General features: G+C 45.1%; 1 non-coding gene across 1 annotated transcript; it reads right to left on the bottom strand.

Moving 5' to 3' along the window:
* Positions 1-13,787: 13,787 nt before the first annotated feature.
* Positions 13,788-13,921, bottom strand: LOC132484804 (U11 spliceosomal RNA). The gene has a single exon (XR_009531352.1). It is a non-coding gene; the product is annotated as a U11 spliceosomal RNA (small nuclear RNA).
* Between the last annotated feature and the right edge of the window lie 1,010 nt (positions 13,922-14,931).

The raw sequence follows: 14,931 nt of genomic DNA, 5'->3' as shown, positions 1-14,931 counted from the left end.
AGGAGGCGGCATTTATGCCTGCTCTCAAACAGTGAGTAGGAGTTCATCGAAGGGAAAAGTGGGGAAGAGCATTCCAAAAAGAACACGTACAAAGAAATACAGGGAAATGGGGCTGAAGAGGGAGGCTGGAACCAGATGGTTCTCATAAGGGGTAAGGAGATATCCTACAAGGAGTGGGGACCCAAGGGAGGTTTAAGTCCTCTTCAGCTGTAGTGCTAACACCCAGCCCCAGCCCACAGGACTTACCTGGACCACTGAAGTAATTTTCTAGTACTCAGCAACCCTATCCACCCACCTGCAAATGTTATCCGCCCTAGGCACCCAAAGGGAGTAACCCTTTAAAGAAATAACGTCAAATTATGTGAATTCCCTGTTAAAAACCCTTCAGTAGCTTCCTATTGCACTTACAATAAAATCCAGACCTCTCACTAGGGCCACCATGTGTGATCTCCTTCCTGCCCTCCTCTGCCCCTCACTCACTGTGCTCTGGATCCTCTCTTTGTGCCTGGAACTCTTCTCAGGGCCTTGTCACTGGCTCTTCCCCCTAGCTGGGAAGCTCCTCCCTCAAGTCTTCAGAGCTCACTGTCATCTATCCTTCCTCACAGACCTTCACTGGCTCCCAACCTTAAAGTGGGGTCCCCAGCCACCTTCTTCCCTATCATTGTTGCTCCCAGTTCCACCAGGACACTTGTCAGGTTCATTTGGGGGACTATTCAGGGCACCGTGTCTGAGAGAACTCCCATCCATGTCCTAGTCATTTTCTCTCAACCCCCCAGCTTACCTTCATAGCAATCCCCACAATGTGAAATCCCCTGGATTATTTATTTATCTATTTTGTGTCAACCTGTAGAGTTTGGTGCACAGCAAATGTTTGTTGATCGAATGAATGAATGATCAGAAAAATTATGAGATACGGACTGGAGAGGAGAAAGACCAGGAAAAGGAAACTATGTGAGGGAGACTAGGATCATCTTGCTAGGATCATCCCCACAAGAGAGAGAGGGGCTCGTGCAGGGCAGAGTTCATGGCTGTGCTCCAGACACAGTTCCAAATTGGAACCAACAGGTCTTAGTGACCAAGCAAATGAGGAGAGTGAGAGAAAGGGACAAGGATGACCCCCAAGTGAAGGAACAAAGCAGGAAGAGTTTGTTGGGGATTGAGGGAAAGTAGAAATAATGAGTCCATTTGGACTTGTTGAGTCTGTGGTGTTTGAGGGACATCTAAATGAAGGCATCCAGAGGAAGTTGGATTGACTGGTCTGAGGCAAGGGTCCAGGACTGGATTTTGGGACCTGTCAATGTAGATGGCCCACAGAGGCCAAGAGTGGATGGGTCACCCAGGAAGAGTGTGCAGGGAATGCGGGGCCCAAACCTGGGGAACATTAAGCCTTGAGGAAACTGAAGGAACCAACCTGAAGTGGTAAGAATGCTTAGCTCCCTGGACAGAGAAGAGAAAAGAAGCCCAAGAGCAGGCAGGGCGCTTCCAGAGGGGATGGATGGCAGGACTTCTCTGGTGGTCCAGTGGGTAAGACTCCAGGTTCCTAGTGCAGGGGGCCAACGTTTGATCCCTGGTCAGAGAACAAGATCCCGCGTGTGTGCCGCAACTAAGAAGTCCTCATGCCACGACTAAGAGTCTGCATGCTGCAACTAAGTCCCATGCTGCAACTAAAAGAGCCCACACTCCGCAACTAAAGATCCTGCATGCCGCAACTAAGACCTGGAGCAGCCTAAATAAATAAATAAATATTTTTTTTAAAAAAAAGAAGAAGAAGGGCTTCCCTGGTGGCACAGTGGTTGAGAGTCCACCTGCCGATGCAGGGGACACGGGTTCGTGCCCCGGTACGGGAAGATCCCACATGCCGTGGAGTGGCTGGGCCCGTGAGCCATGGCCGCTGGGCCTGCGCGTCCGGAGCCTATGCTCAGCAACAGGAGAGGCCGCGACGGTGGGAGGCCCGCGTACCGCAAAAAAAAAAAAAAGAAGAAGAAGATGGCACCAACAATGCCAGATACATCAGGCAAGGAAAAAGGAGAAGTCATTGGACTTAGCAGCTAAGAGCATATTGCAGATCCTTCCAGGGTGGGTCACCTCTGAGGTTAGGGAGGAGGCCAGATTGGAGTGAATCAAATGGTAAGTGGGAGAAGTAGCAGAAACAGTGAGTGGAGAAAATTCTTTAAAATTTTTTGACAAAAAGAAGGAACTAAGACATAAGGCAAAAAGATGATTATTTTAAGAGGCGAAAAAGTCATGTGAAGGCTTTCCTTTTTTATTTTTTCACTTAACTGTTTTTCCTGTAATTACCTGTTCACTGCAGAAAATTGTAAAATGAATAAAAGGATGGAGAAGCAGGAAAAAGAACCCCACGTATTGAACATGTGGTATATTTCCTTCCAATCTTTTTTCTATGCATTTTTTTCCTTTAGCTTGAAGAATTGTCTTGAATGTGCAATCCATGTTATTCTTCTTTTCCCCTTAAACACTGTTTCCTAAACATTGAAGAGAATAATTTTTCTTCTCCTCTTCCCACACCCCACCTCACCCTCACCCCACTGCATCCCCCTCCCTCTCCCTTTTTTTTGGCTGGGCTGAGCAGCTTGCAGAGTCTTAGTTCCCTGATGGGGATTGAACCCACACCCTCCCTTGGCAGTGAGAGGATGAGAGTGCAGAGTCCTAACCACTGGACCACCAGGGAATTCCCTTTTCCTTCTTTTCAATATGAGACATACTTGAATGGCCAGTCTGGCTCTATCTTCCCCTCTAGCATTCTTGGGGTCTCTCTGATTTCTGAGCAGACAATTTTGTTTGGGAGATAATTCTGTTCATTTTGGGTGACTAAAAAAGCTGAACAGTGGAAGGGCCAAAAATAACTTTGGGGGTAGCTGGCAGGGTTAGGAGAGGCCCCCGTGTGGGATGTTCAAGGCTTCCAGGCCCCCTTGGGGAGACTGTGGGTATGAACTGAACAAGGCCCACAGTGGCTGCAATCAGTTTGAAAACAGCAGGGAAACTGAGGGACAGTGGTACCCAGATCTGCTGAGAGCTTGCTCTAAGCACATTAGATCTATATAACCTCCCAGGTCCTGTTATTAACCCAGTGTAACGTGAGAGATTAAGAACATTCCCACAGGGCTTCCCTGGTGGCGCAGTGGTTGAGAGTCCTCCTGCCAATGCAGGGGACACGGGTTCGTGCCCCGGTCCGGGAAGATCCCACATGCCGCGGAGATGCTGGGCCCGTGAGCCATGGCCGCTGGGCCTGCGCGTCCGGAGCCTGTGCTCCGCAATGGGAGAGGCCACAACAGTGACAGGCCCGTGTACTGCAAAAAAAAAAAAAAAAAAAGAACATTCCTACATTCAGAGAATTCCCTGGCAGTCCAGTGGTTAGGACTCTGTGATTTCACTGCCGAGGGCCCAGGTTCAATCCCTGGTCAGGAAACTAAGATCCTGTGCAAGCTATGCAGCCAATAAAGAAAAAAAAAACTTTCCCACATTCATATATCTATTTGTTGGCTGTGTTGTATTTGAACTTAGGCAGTTGCACTCCAGAGCCCATGCTCCTAGTTACCCCACCATTGTGGCCCTTCTATCCCTGGTTGCACATAGAATCACTTGGGGAGATCTTATAAAATACTCATACCAGAGTCCCACCTCAGATAAATTCAAGTGGAATCTGTGAGGCTAGAGCCTGGCCATGAAAATTTTCTAAAATGTCCCTTGCTGACTCTAATAGACAGCCAGGTGGAAGAACCACAGCTCTGCTGGCTCTTGACTATGTTTATTTCAAGCCAAGTAACAACAACAGCAGCATGAATAATAACAGCTAAAGCTTACTAAGTTCCAGGCCATTTAATTAATTTATTTATTTTAATTTATTTAACTTATTTTATTTTTGGCTGTGTTGGGTTTTCATTGCTGTGCGCAGGCTTTCTCTAGTTGCAGCAAGCAGGGGCTACTCTTCTTTGTAGTGCGCGGGCTTCTCACTGTAGTGGCTTCTCATTGCAGAGCACGGGCTCTAGGCGTATGGGCTTCAGTAGTTGTGGCATGCAGCCTCAGTTGTTGTGGCACAGGGGCTTAGTTGCTCCGCAGCATGTAGGATATTCCCGGACCAGGGCTTGAACCTGTGTCCCCTGCACTGGCAGGCGGATTCTTTTTTTTTTTTTTTTTTTGAGATTTGATTGCAAAGCAATGTTCATTATTATTATTTTTTTAATATCTTTATTGGAGTATAATTGCTTTACAATGGTGTGTTAGTTTCTGCTGTATAACAAAGTGAGTCAGCTATATGTATACATATATCCCTATATCCCCTCCCTCTTGTGTCTACCTCCCACCCTCCCTATCCCACACCTCTAGGTGGTCACAAATCACCAAGCTGATCTCACTGTGCTATGCGGCTGCTTCCCACTAGCTATCTATTTTACATTTGGTAGTGTATATATGTCCATGCCACTCTCTTACTTCGTCCCAGGCTTACCCTTCCCCCTCCCCGTGTCCTCAAGTCCATTCTCTATGTCTGGCAGGCGGATTCTTTTTTTTTTTTTTTTTTTTTGCTTGCGGTACGCGGGCCTCTCACTGTTGTGGCCTCTCCCGTTGCAGAGCACAGGCTCCGGATGCGCAGCCTCAGCGGCCATGGCTCACGGGCCCAGCCTCTCCGCGGCATGTGGGATCTTCCCGTACCGGGGCACGAACCCGTGTCCCCTGCATCGGCAGGCGGACTCTCAACCACTGTGCCACCAGGGAAGCCCGGCAGGCGGATTCTTAACCACCAGCCACCAGGGAAGACCCCCAGGCCATTTTAAACACCTGTTATTAACTTATGGAATCCCCACAAGGTAGGTACTAGCAGTGTCCCCATTTTACAGATAGGAAAACTGAGGTCACATAGTTGGTATGTGGTAGAACCAGAATCTGAGCTCTTGACCTCAGTCTACGCTATGGCCTAACCATTATGATTTCCTGAGACTAGCTGCTCATAGGATTGAAGGGGAAAGAAATTAACATTGCTTAAGCCCTTTCTCTGTGTCTGCAGTGTGCTAGGAGCTTTTCCATAGATAAAATTCCAGGCAGGGAATTTCCTTTCCAGGTAGGGAGTATTATCCCCATTTCTCAGAAGAGGCAAAACAGGCTCAGTGAAATTAAGTGGCACAGCCTCAGGTTATAAGTCTGAGAAGTTGCAGAGCTGCCACTCCCAATGGATCCTTCCAAATTCCAGGCTCTGTCCACTTATTTGAAGTAACTAAAATAGTCAAATTCATAGAGATAGAAAGTAAAATAGTGGTTACCAGGGGCCGAGGGAAGGGGGGTTGGGGAAGTTAGTGTTTAATGGGAGTTTCAACTGAGGATGATGAAAAAGTTCTAGAAATGGATGGTGGTGATGATTGCACAACAATGTGAATGTACTTAATGCTGCTGAACTGTACACTTAAAAATGGTTAAAATGATAAATTTTATGTTAAGTATGTTTTAACCACAATTTTAAAAATTAAAAGTGAATAAAATAAAATAAGATAATTTAAAGAAAATAAGAGACGGTGAAGAGCGAGGTTTTGGGCATGCCTATGATGTCCCTGGCACTGGGCAGGAAGCTGGTCATGAGCTGAGGGAGCTTACACTCTAGTGGGCATAACAGTGCATATGCCAAGCGCCTGGTAGAGAGCATGTACTCATAAGTGTAGCTACTAATAGTCCCTGTCACAGATGGGGAGACTGAGGCCCAGAGAGGGCCTTAACTAAGGTCCTGTAGCCAATGGAGGCAGCTAACTGGGCTCTGTTCTAAAAGGCAGGTGGGTGGTACCAGTTGGAGTATTAATAATAATACCAGCTGGCATTTCTTGAGTGCTTATTACATTCCACATATGATTCCCAGTCCCTCTGTGAGTGTGGATTACCACATTTACTCTTCCCAACCTCCCTATGAATGAGGTACCATTATCGTGTTCCTTTTACAGATGAGGAAACTGAGGCCAAGACAGAGACTGATTCATGGTCACAGAGCCAGCAGGACTTGAATCTTATCCTCTCTGGCTCCAAAACCAGCAAGTCAGCCTTTTGCTTTGGTGGTGGTGGAGGACAGTAGGGGTGGGTGGGGCTGGTGTGCGGAGGAGGTGATTCACTTGACTGTATCTGGATTCATCCCAGATTTTTTTTTTTTTTGCACCCACGGGTGGAACTTCCTCCTTTCCAGATTCAGTCCCCATCTATTAGTGGCTTCTGGCTTCCGAGAATGTGATACAGAGGGTGGGGTGAGCTGTGAGGGGTGGGGAGGTAGACACAAAAGTGCAGGCAGTTTTTAGTAAACACAGATTTTTGAGTGCTCTCTATGTACCAGGCAATGTTCCAGGGGCTGGGAGTCCCGTGTGAATAAAATAGATCTTGTCTCTGTTCTCATAGAAATTCTATTGCAGAGTGTATACATTGGGAGGGTGGGTAGAAAGAGAGGGGAAGTGGGGGAGAGAGGAGGGGAGTGGATGTAGACAAGGACAGGATATGCCAGGTGTCTGTAAGGGCTATAAAGGAGATGCAAGGGAGACAGTGACTGGGGAGGGGACCTAACTAGACACAGTGAGAACAGGAAAGGCCTGGCTCAGGAGCTAAGGCATGGAGGATGAGAAGGAGCCAGCTGAAGATCTGGAAGCAGAACATTCCAGGATTCTATGGAGAAACAGCACAGGCAAAGGCTGTGAAATCCATGTGTTGGAGGAACTTGGAGAAGGCCAGTCAGGCTGGAGCAGAGTGACAGAAAGAAAAGGAGTAAAAAGAAGATCCCAGTGCCAGCTCATACAGGGTCTTGTAGACCACGATGAGGAGCACAAGGTTAATTCTAAGGGAAAGGAAGGCCATTGGAGGAGTTAAGAATGAAGATGAGGGCTTCCCTGGTGGTGCAGCAGTTAAGAATCTGCCTGCCAATGAAGGGGACATGGGTTCGAACCCTGGTTCAGGAAGATTCCCACATGCCTTGGAGCAACTAAGCCCATGCGCCACAACTACTGAGCCTGAGCTCTAGACCCTGCGAGCCACAACTACTGAGCCCACGTGCCACAACTACTGAAGCCCGCTCGCCTAGAGCCCATGCTCCGCAACAAGAGAAGCCACCGCAGTGAGAAGCCCGCGCACCGCAACGAAGAGTAACCCCCGCTCGCCGCAACTAGAGAAAGCCCACGCAGCAACAAAGACCCAACGCAGCCAAAAATAAAAATAAATAAAGAAAGAAAGAAAGAATGAAGACGAGAAGGCATCATGACAGGGGACTTCCCCGGTGGTCCAGTGGGTAAGAGTCTGCACTCCCAATGCAGGGGGCCAGGGTTCGATCCCTGGTCGGGGAACTAGATCCCGCATGCATGCTGCAACTAGGAGTCTGAATGCCACAACTAAGAAAGCCCACATGCTGCAACTAAAAGACCCCGCATGCTGCAACGAAGATCCCGCATGCCGCAACTAAGACCTGGCGCAGCCAAAATAAATAAATATTAAAAAAAAAAAAAGAAGAAGGCAGCATGACAGAAAGTCAAAAGGCCAAGTAGGAGGTTCTGGCTGTAATATAACAGAACAGGTGATGACGGTGGGGATTCAGGAGGTGGTCTTAGAGGGGTCTTTTGGAGGTGGCTAAGTGATGGAGGTGCCATTCACTGAGGTGGAGGAAACAAGAGGGGAAGCAGGTTTGATGGGGGGATGGGACTCTAAGGGGAAGTAGGGATAAAAATTATGAATTCAGTTGTGGACATGTTGAAATTGCAGAGTTAGTAGCTGGCCAGGCAGCTAGAGACAGTGTTCTGGGCTGGAAGTAGATACCTGGGAAGAGAGACCAGAGGCTGCCCACTCTGGGGACCCATAGGCCATACCTCTTCACAGATGGATAATGTAGAGTCCAGAGGATGCCTGAAGTTTTTGTTGTTGTTGTTTTATTTGTTTTTGTTTTTGTTTTTAATTGGTTATCAACATTTACAACTCCAGAGATATCAAACAAAAGGATTTCCGCCTCCTCTTCCAAATTGGCTGTTCTGGTCACACTGGGCCCTGGGCCCACGTACTGGGAAGGCCACAGCATGCTGGTAGGGGAGCCCACTGCTCCTCCAGATCAGGCATGAATTTTTCAGTTGGTCCCACCACAGCAGGCCTGCTGCAGATTCCACTCAAGGCCTGGTCCTGGCAGCCCTAGAGTTTCATCCTCTGCCATGGGCAGGAGGTGACATCATAGAAGAGGAAAAAGTTGGTCTGGGACAGAAAAAATAATTTCTCCCATTCTGTAGTGGTTATTGTTAGCAGTTATTGATACACAAAAGTTGTAAATTCTGATGAAGTCCAATTTACTTATGTTTTCTTTTGTTGCCTGTGCTTTTGGTGTCTTATTTAAGAAATCATAATGAAACCCAATGTCATAAAACTTTTCCCCTGTTTTCTTCTAAGCACCTTATAGTTTTAGCTCTTAAGTTTAGATCTTTGATCTGAGTTATTTATTTATTATTATTATTTTTTTAAATTTTATTTATTTATTTATTTATTTATTTATGGCTGTGTTGGCTCTTCGTTTCTGTGCCAGGGCTTTCTGTAGTTGCGGCAAGCGGGGGCCACTCCTCATCGCGGTACGCGGGCCTCTCACTATCGCGGCCTCTCTTGTTGCGGAGCACAGGCTCCAGACGCGCAGGCTCAGTAATTGTGGCTCACGGGGCTAGTTGCTCCGCGGCATGTGGGATCTTCCCAGACCAAGGCTCAAACCTGTGTCCCCTGCATTGGCAGGCAGACTCTCAACCACTGCGCCACCAGGGAAGCCCTGAGTTATTTTTTGTATGTGGTTTAAGGTAAAATTTCAACTTCATTCTTTTGCATGTGGATATCCAGTTTTCCCAACACTATTTGCTGAAAAAACTGTCCTTTCCCCATTGAATGGTCTTGGCACTTTTATCAAAAATCATTTGATGCCACAATTTATTTCTGGACTCTCTATTGTATTCCATTGGTCTATGTGTCTGTTTTTATACCAATACCACAAAATTTTTACTTAGTTTGCTTTGTAGTAAGTTTTGAAATCGGGAAGTTTAGTCCTCCAACTTTGTTCTTTTTTAAGAGTGTTTTGGGTATTCAGGGTCCCTTGAGAATCCAAATGAATTTTAGGATGGGTTTTTCTAAATATTTCTGTAAAAAATGTCATTGGGATTTTTATAGGGATTGCATTGAATCCACAGTTTGTCTTGGCTAGTACTGGCATCTTAACAAGATTAAGTCTTTCAACCTGTGAACATGGAATGTCTTTCCATTTGTTTCTGCCTTCTTGAATTTCTTTCAGCAATGTTTTGTAGTTTTAATGTACAAGTTACACTCCTCCTTGGCTACATTTCACCTCCTTGGTTAAATTTATTCCTAAATATTTTATTCTTTTTGATATTATTGTAAATGGAATTATTTTCTTAATTTCCTTTTCAGTTAGTGTATAGACTACAATTTTTGTGTGACCTTCATTTCTTATCAGTGGTCGCTGATCCCAACATCCGAGATATGGACGATAGGGGATCTCAGGAACCAGATTTGGTTGGTTTCAAGAGAGGAGCCATGCTGGCATCTGCCCATCTGAAGGATGGAAACTTCCTCTTCTCTTCTGACAAATTGACACCCTCTTCCCCTCCATCCTTCAAAATACCAAAGCTTCATAGCTTCTCAAAATCCATCTCCCTGAACCACCTCCCCTTCCCCCACCCGCCTGCAGTAAATCTATCCAGTTGGGAGTCTCTGATATTATTTGAAGTAATTCTATTTTAATTTCAGAAGGGTCTGCTACTTTCTTGAAGTGGTGAAATCTTCATTACCTGTAAAATGAGAAGACTGTTTTGTCCTACATAGGAGAGTACAGTCAACTCTCTAGAATGGACAGAAACACACTATCTTGTTTACTCCTATATCCTAAGACATAGTAGGTGCTTAGTAAATAGTGGCCAATGTAATTGTATATACACAAGAACTTCATGGATTGTGAAATGCTCTACAAATATGTATTGAATGTCTATTATGTGCCAGGTACTACACCAGAAACCATGGACACAAGTGGTCTACAAGACATAAATAAGTTTCCTGCCCTCACATACGTGACAGCTGGCTGGGGAATATAGATATTGAACAATTAACTTTGCAACTAATACATTGATAACAATCATGATAATGTTCTTCAGAGAAGTATATGGTGCTATGAAAGAGTGTAATAGAGTGTAGGGGAGCTAACCTAGTGAGGGTTGGGGGGGCAAGGAGGCCCTCTCTGAGGCAGTGACATTTGAACTGACATATGAAGAATGAGGAGGAGTTAGCCACTTTGGGAGAAGGGGAGAGGAAGACAGGCTGTTGAGAAAGAGTATTTCCAGATGGAGGAGAGAAATTTCTGGAGGCCCTGAGTTGAGGAGAGTAGTGGCTTCGGAGAAACCGAAAGAAGACCAGTGTGGCTTGAGCCCTGAGAACAAAGAAGGTGGTGGGTCACTCAAAATTTACAGGATGTTAACCCAAGCTAGTTAGGTGCCATTAAAGGGTTTTAATGAGTGAGTGAAAAGTTTTCAGCTAACACACAGAAGCTCAAAATACAAGAAATCTACTGAAGTCAAGTTTCTTAGGGACTTCCCTCATGGTGCAGTGGTTAAGAATCCGCCTGCCAACGCAGGGGACACTGGTTCGAGCCCTGGTCTGGGAAGATCCCACATGCCACGGAGCAACTAAGCCTATGCGCCACAACTACTGAGCCCATGTACCACAACTACTGAAGCTCACACACCCTAGAGTCCGTGCTCCGCAATGACAAGTCACCGCAATGAGAAGCCCGATAACTGCAAGGAAGAGTAGCCCCTGCTCGCCGCAACTAGAGAAAGCCCGCGCGCAGCAACGAAGACCAAACACAGCCAAAAATAAATAATTTATTTTTTTTTAAAGTTTCTAAAAAAAAAAAAGTTTCTAAAGTAGGGAGCTTATTCCATAAACTGATTATATATTCTCAGGCTCCTAGCTGAGTGAACTTTTCTCCTTTTAGCCCTTGATTTTTTTTACAGCTTTATTAAAATATAATTTACATATCAAAACATCCATTTTAAGTGTACAATTCAATGATTTTAGTAAACTTATAGAGTTGTGCAACATAATTTACTTTTAGAACATTTCCTTCACCCCAAAAAGATCCCTTATGCCCACTTGTAGTCAGTCCCTGCTCTCAACTCCAGTCGCAGGCAATCTCTAACCTACTTCCTGTCTCTATAGATTTGCCTCTTCTGAACATCTTGTGTAAAAGGAATCATATAATATATATGGTTTTCTGTGACTGGCTTCTTTGTGAGTCTGATTTTATTTTTCATCATTTGTATTCCAGTGACTATGTGTCCTCATTATTTAATCTTTTCGTGTACTCCATATTTTCTTAGAAAACTGGAAAATACGGATAAGTAAAACAAAAAAAGCTTCTTTCCTACTAAATCTTCCTTCTCTAACAGATGCCACTCTAGTTGACATCCTCCTTGGGTATTCTGTGCTGTGAGAGCAAAGGATTCCTATCAGAAGACCTGAGCTCACCTCTTGACTGCTACTTTCTAGCTCTGTGATCTGGGCCTCTCAGAGCTTCTGTTTTCTCATTTGTTAAGTGAGCAAAATAATACAGCCAGCCCTCTGTATCCCCAGGTTTTGCATCCACAGATTCAACCAACCATGGATTAAAAAAAAAAAAATCCAGAAAGTTCCAAAATTCCAAAAAGCAAAATTTGAATCTGCCACCTCCCTGCAACTATTTTACATAGCATTTACATTGTATTAGGTATTATAAGTAATCTAGAGATGATTTAAAATATAACTGGAAGATGTGCATAGGTTACATGCAAACACTAGGCCGTTTTTTGTTTTGTTTTGCTTTTGGCTGCATTGGGTCTTTCTTACTGTGTGCGGGCTTTTCTCTAGTTGCGGTGAGCGGTGGCTACTCTTCGTTGTGGTGTGCAGGATTCTCATTGAGGTGGCTTCTGTTGTGGCTGAGCACAGGCTGGGCGCGCGGGCTCAGTAGTTGTGGCTCGCAGGCTCTAGAGTGCAGACTCAGTAGTTGCAGCACACGGGCTTACTTGCTCTGTGGCAATGTGGGATCTTCCTGGACCAGGGCTTGAACCCGTGTCCCCAGCATTGGCAGGCGGATTATTAACCACTGCGCCATGAGAGAAGTCCCCAGGGCGTTTTATATAAAGCACTTTAATATGTGCGGATTTTGGTATCGAACTGCGGATCCTGGAACCACCTTCCCCATCCTGCACGGATATGGAGGGACCACTGTATACCTGAATACACGATACATTTGTTAGAATTAACGAATCCTTGTAGCTAAATCTTTCTCTTTTCTTTTCCGCCCCATTGGACGGCAGGATCTTAGTTTCCCGGCCAGGGATCTAACCTGCACCCCCTGCAGTGGCAGCGATCCGTCGTAACCCTTGAACTCTGGGGGAATTCCCTAAATCTCCTATTAAACATAATCTTACATTTGAGAGAACGTTTTCTTGAGACACGATTTTATTTGAAGGTTTTAGATTTTTATGTCTCTTGCCCAATTGCTCTCCAGAAAGGTTGTTGCTATCAGCAGTACGAAAGCGCTACTTCACTGGTGTTTCAATGTATTACCTCTACGTTTTTAAACGACAAAAGCTGTATGAAAGAACATCAACACAGCGTTACAAAGCGATACGTACATCTGGTAAAAAAAAAGGGGGGGCTATTTTTTTTTTTTATACAGCAGGTTCTTATTAGTTACCTGTTTCATACATATTACTGTTTATGTATACACGTCTACCAATTTCTCAACGGGAGAAATTTTTACAAAGTATGTTTTGCATGGTGATTCCATCGCTTTTGCAGACAAGCAACTGCAAAGAGTACGAAAAGTGTTTTTCACGCTATATAGCAGCGCACTCACGAACAAAATACTATTTTCGTTGATTACTTCCGTAACTTCTGTTAGGAGAAAAGTACGTGCTTCTGGTATTAAAAAAAAAAAAAAATCAACTGCTTACTTGTGAAAGCAGTCTTCACAAACAATTCACAACCCCGACACCTCACCTAGATTTCTGAAAACTAAACATTATACACAGCATAAAAAAAATTTATCACGAGGTTCTGTTTTTTTTTTTTTTTTTTTTTACAAATTTCTTACTTCTTTAGTTTTGGCTGCTTTGGGTCTTCGTTGCTGCGCGCGAGCTTGCTCTAGTTGTGAAGAGCCAGGGCTACGTTCTGTGGCGGTACGCGGGGGTCTCGCTGCGGTGGCTTCAGCTGCTGCAGGAGCACAGGCTCTAGGTGCATGAGCTTCAGTAGTTACGGCACATGGGGTCACCAGCGTACGGGCTTACTACTCCATGACATATGAGATTTCTCGGACCAGAGCTCGAACCCATGTTTGCTGTAGCGGCAAACGGATTTTTTTTTTTTTTTTTTTTTTTTTGCGGTATGTGGTTCTTTCCCTGTTGTGGTCTCTCCCGGTACGGAGCACAGGCTCCGGACACGTAGACTCAGCGGCCATGGCTCACGGGCCCAGCCGCTCCGCGGCATGTGGGAATCCTCCCAGACCGGGGCACGAACCCCCGTCCTCTGCATCGACAGACGGACTCCAAACGACTGAGCCACCAGAGAAGCCCAAGACAAGCGGATATTTAAAGACTGCACTACTGAAGAACCAACGAATCACAGAGTAATCGGAACTAACGCCTACTTACTGACTTCCAAGGACCCGTAACTCCCCCGTTTACTGAATAAACATTAATATTACCGTCTCAGCTAGTGAAAAAGAAATGCTCTGTTTTTTTATACTGGAAAAGTGGGGCGCTAGGACCAACGATCACCAGCTGCCCAGTTTTCAAAAAATTATGCTTCCGAAATCTCTTGATGTCGATTCCGCACGAAGAACAAACGAGTTGCCCCACGTGTGTCACTCACGACAGAAGCCCTTTTTACCGTACCACTACTAACAGCACGGTGGCAGTGTCGGCAAATCTCTTTTTTGATAAAGGTGAAAACAAAGTCGATGCAATTTTCTACTCAGAGTTCCCTAAGTTGAGGATGTAACTGCAGGAACTTCTGAGCCGGAGAGAAGGTTTCATAAGGAGACGTGTCGTTTATTTTTGGATTTTCATTTAAAAGTAAAAGCTAAGACTTGAGTTATATGCAAATATGCGCAGTGCTTGCTGGGAAGGTGCCGGCGGGTGCAGAGGGAGGGGCGGGGAGGAGGGGTTTGTGGGAGGGAACCGTGACAACTTGCAGCTGGTCTGGGGCTCTGTAAGACCTGCTTCCCCGCAGCTGTGGGTACCTATCTGGGGAAGGCACAAATCCCATCCTGTTAAAATTAAAAATGCACAAACTTGTGCCACTCCTAGCCGTCCACCCTGAAGCTGCCCCAGCACGTGAGCACTGGAGGCACCGGATCCCTGTAAGAGCAAAAAACTGGGAGCTAATTAATCTTCACCTACACAACAACGAAAGAGCAGAATGTGGTGGGTTCATAAAGTGGAATGCCATCTGCTGTACTTCCAAGGAGTGAATTAGACATCAAAAAAATTGACTGATAAAAGTTGCAGAATAAGGTACAGCATGACACCATTAACGGAAACAAAGTGATACTGCGCTTTATCAACAGGTATAAAAAAATTCAATGAAAAAGGTGTTGAATACGGTACCGCATGATACCGTAATAAAGAGCATACGTGTGCACACAAAACCCAGTGCTTTATTTTCAATGGCTACCTGTTTGTATTATTAACACATATCAATTACCTCTGGAAAGGAGGGAGAGAGGGAATCTGGATGAGGGCAAAGACACACAAAACTTTAGATTTACCTGTAATGTTCTCATTTTTTAAAAGCATAGATTATTTTATTATTGTGCATTTTATTACTTGTGCAATTAAAATTATTTTAAAAATATAGTCCGTGCTTTCTATATTTTCTCTATTTCATTTCTTAAGG

The sequence above is a fragment of the Mesoplodon densirostris genome, chromosome 2, assembly GCF_025265405.1.
Source record: "Mesoplodon densirostris isolate mMesDen1 chromosome 2, mMesDen1 primary haplotype, whole genome shotgun sequence".
In the NCBI taxonomy this organism is placed as follows: Eukaryota; Metazoa; Chordata; class Mammalia; order Artiodactyla; family Ziphiidae; genus Mesoplodon; species Mesoplodon densirostris.
Note: the sequence above shows the minus strand (reverse complement) of the source record. Positions and strands in the feature narration are given on the sequence as shown.